This window comes from Petromyzon marinus, unplaced genomic scaffold, assembly GCF_048934315.1.
Source record: "Petromyzon marinus isolate PM22_M1 ecotype Great Lakes invasive population unplaced genomic scaffold, UKy_Petmar_22M1.pri1.0 PM_Scaffold_228, whole genome shotgun sequence".
Taxonomy (NCBI): Eukaryota; Metazoa; Chordata; class Hyperoartia; order Petromyzontiformes; family Petromyzontidae; genus Petromyzon; species Petromyzon marinus.
In genome coordinates this window covers 37,501-41,364 of record NW_027423200.1, presented here as the reverse complement: position 1 = coordinate 41,364, position 3,864 = coordinate 37,501, and positions in this window count along the sequence as shown.

Genomic DNA, 3,864 nt, shown 5'->3' with positions numbered 1-3,864 from the left:
TGTGTGTGTGTCTCTCTGTGTGTGTGTCACTGTGTGTGTCACTGTGTGTGTGTGTCACTGTGTGTGTGTCTCTGTGTGTGTGTGTTTGTCACTGTGTGTGTGTGTCACTGTGTGTGTGTCTCTGTGTGTGTCAATGTGTGTATGTGTTTCTCTGTGTGTGTGTCACTGTGTGTGTCACTGTGTGTATGTGTGTGTGTCACTGTGTGTGTGTGTCACTGTGTGTGTCTCTCTCTCTCTGTGTGTGTGAATGATAATTCACGTCTGATATCCCGTGGACATCTCATTTGCACTTGAATAGAAGGGGAGAGAGAGGGGGGAGGGAGGAGAGAGAGCAGAGAGCGACATTGTCTGAGCCACGATCTGTCACGGGGAGAGAGACACGGGGAGAGAGAGACACGGGGAGAGAGAGAGACACGGGGAGAGAGAGACACGGGGAGAGAGAGACACGGGGAGAGAGAGACACGGGGAGATCGAGAGAGACACGGGGAGAGACGGACACGGGGAGAGAGAGACACGGGGAGAGAGAGACACGGGGAGAGAGACACGGGGAGAGAGAGACACGGAGAGAGAGAGACACGGGGAGAGAGAGACACGGGGAGAGAGAGACGGAGAGAGAGACACGGGGAGAGAGACACGGGGAGAGAGAGAGACACGGGGAGAGAGAGAGACACGGGGAGAGAGAGACACGGGGAGAGAGAGACACGGGGAGAGAGAGACACGGGGAGAGAGAGACACGGAGAGAGAGACACGGGGAGAGAGAGACACGGGGAGAGAGACACGGGGAGAGAGAGACACGGGGAGATCGAGAGAGACACGGGGAGAGAGAGAGAGAGAGACACGGGGAGAGACGGACATGGGGAGAGAGAGAGACACGGGGAGAGAGAGACACGGGGAGAGAGAGACACGGGGAGAGAGAGACACGGGGAGAGAGAGACACGGGGAGAGAGAGACACGGGGAGAGAGACACGGGGAGAGAGAGAGACACGGGGAGAGAGACACACGGGGAGAGAGAGACACGGGGAGAGAGAGACATGGGGAGAGAGAGAGACACGGGGAGAGAGAGACACGGGTAGAGAGAGACACGGGGAGAGAGAGACACGGGGGGAGAGAGAGACACGGGGAGAGAGAGACACGGGGGGAGAGAGAGACACGGGGGGAGAGAGAGACACGGGGGGAGAGAGAGACACGGGGAGAGAGAGACACGGGGAGAGAGAGACACGGGGAGAGAGACACGGGGAGAGAGAGACACGGGGAGAGAGAGAGACACGGGGAGAGAGAGACACGGGGAGAGAGAGACATGGGGAGAGAGAGAGACACGGGGAGAGAGAGACACGGGTAGAGAGAGACACGGGGAGAGAGAGACACGGGGGGAGAGAGAGACACGGGGAGAGAGAGACACGGGGGGACAGAGAGACACGGGGGGAGAGAGAGACACGGGGGGAGAGAGAGACACGGGGAGAGAGAGACACGGGGAGAGAGAGAGACACGGGGAGAGAGAGACACGGGGAGAGAGACACGGGGAGAGAGAGACACGGGGAGAGAGAGACACGGGGAGAGAGAGAGAGAGAGACACGGGGGGAGAGAGAGAGACACGGGGAGAGAGAGAGAGACAGAGACCCACAGAAACCCACAATCATAGAGACCCACATAGACTCATAGAGACCCACAGAGATCCATACTCATAGAGACACTCACAGAGACCCACACTCATAGAGACCCACAGAGACCCATAGAGACCCAGACTCATAGAGACCCACAGAGACCCACACTCATAGAGACCCACACTCATAGAGACCCACACTCATAGAGACCCAAAGAGACCCACAGAGACCCACACTCATAGAGACCCACACTCATAGAGACCCACAGAGACTCACACTCATAGAGACCCACATAGACGCACACTCATAGAGACCCACACTCACAGAGACCCACAGAGACCCACACTCATAGAGACCCACAGAGACCCACAGAGACCCACACTCATAGAGACCCACATAGACCCACACTCATAGAGACCCACACTCATAGAGACCCATAGAGACCCATACTAACAGAGACCCAAAGAGACCCACAGAGACCCAGACTCATAGAGACCCACAGAGACCCAGACTCATAGAGACCCACACTCATAGAGACCCACACTCATAGAGACCCACACTCATAGAGACCCACACTCATAGAGACCCACAGAGACCCAGACTCATAGAGACCCAGACTCATAGAGACCCACAGAGACCCATACTCATAGAGACCCACACTCATAGAGACCCACACTCATAGAGACCCACACTCATAGAGACCCACACTAAATAAAACTCTTGTTTCTGTTACCAGCTGTAAGATGGGGGAGAGATGGGGGAGTGTGGTGAGTGTGGTGAGCGTGGTGAGTGTGGTGAGCGTGGTGAGCGTGGTGAGTGTGGTGAGTGTGGTGAGTGTGGTGAGCGTGGTGAGCGTGGTGAGTGTGGTGAGTGTGGTGAGTGGTGAGTGTGGTGAGTGTGGTGAGGGTGGTGAGTGTGGTGAGTGTGGTGAGCGTGGTGAGCGTGGTGAGGGTGGTGAGCGTGGTGAGCGTGGTGAGGGTGGTGAGTGTGGTGAGTGTGGTGAGCGTGGTGAGCGTGGTGAGGGTTGTGAGCGTGGTGAGTGTGGTGAGCGTGGTGAGCGTGGTGAGTGTGGTGAGCGTGGTGAGGGATGGGAGAGAGTGGTGAGCGTGGTGAGTGTGGTGAGTGTGGTGAGTGTGGTGAGTGTGGTGAGCGTGGTGAGGGATGGGAGAGAGTGGTGAGCGTGGTGAGTGTGGTGAGTGTGGTGAGCGTGGTGAGTGTGGTGAGTGTGGTGAGTGAGTGTGGTGAGTGTGGTGAGCGTGGTGAGTGTGGTGAGCGTGGTGAGCGTGGTGAGGGTGGTGAGGGTGGTGAGGGTGGTGAGTGTGGTGAGGGATGGGGGAGAGTGGGGGGACATGGGGAGAGTGGGGGGAGAGTGGGGGGAGAGTGGGGGGAGGGTGGGGGGAGGGTGGTGAGTGTGGTGAGTGTGGTGAGCGTGGTGAGTGTGGTGAGTGTGGTGAGCGTGGTGAGCGTGGTGAGCGTGGTGAGTGTAGTGAGCGTGGTGAGTGTGGTGAGCGTGGTGAGTGTGGTGAGGGTGGTGAGTGTGGTGAGTGTGGTGAGTGTGGTGAGGGATGGGGGAGAGTGGGGGGACATGGGGAGAGTGGGGGAGAGTAGGTGGTGGGGGGAGAGTGGGGGGAGAGTGGTGGGGGGAGAGTGGGTGGAGAGTGGGGGGAGAGTGGGGGGAGAGTGGGGGGAGAGTAGGTGGTGGGGGAGAGTGGGGGGAGAGTGGGGGGAGAGTGGGGGGGAGAGTGGGGGGAGAGTGGGGGGAGAGTGGGGGGAGAGTGGGGGGAGAGTGGGGGGAGGGTGGGGGGAGGGTGGTGGGTGGAGAGTGGGGGGAGGGTGGTGGGTGGAGAGTGATTGGGGGCGGACAGCAGCGAGGACCGTGACGCCTCAGCAGACGTTCCGGATTGAGCTGCTTCGCTTGCCTGGAGCCAGCGAGACAATGGGAGGGAGACAATGGGAGGGAGACAATGGGAGGGAGACAATGGGAGGGAGACAATGGGAGGAAGACAATGGGAGGAAGACAATGGGAGAGAGAGAGACGCACAATGGCGTTAATGCGGCGAGGAGAGAGGGAGGGTGGCTCGTGGATTTGTAAAACTGAGAATGTGTAAATCATGGTGTGTGTGTGTCTGTGTGTGTGTGTGTCTATGTGTGTGTCTCTGTGTGTGTGTCTGTGTGTGTGTCTGTGTGTGTGTCGTGTGTGTGTCTCTGCGTGTGTGTGTCTGTGTGTGTGTCTCTGTGTGTCTCTGTGTGTGTGTATGACTGT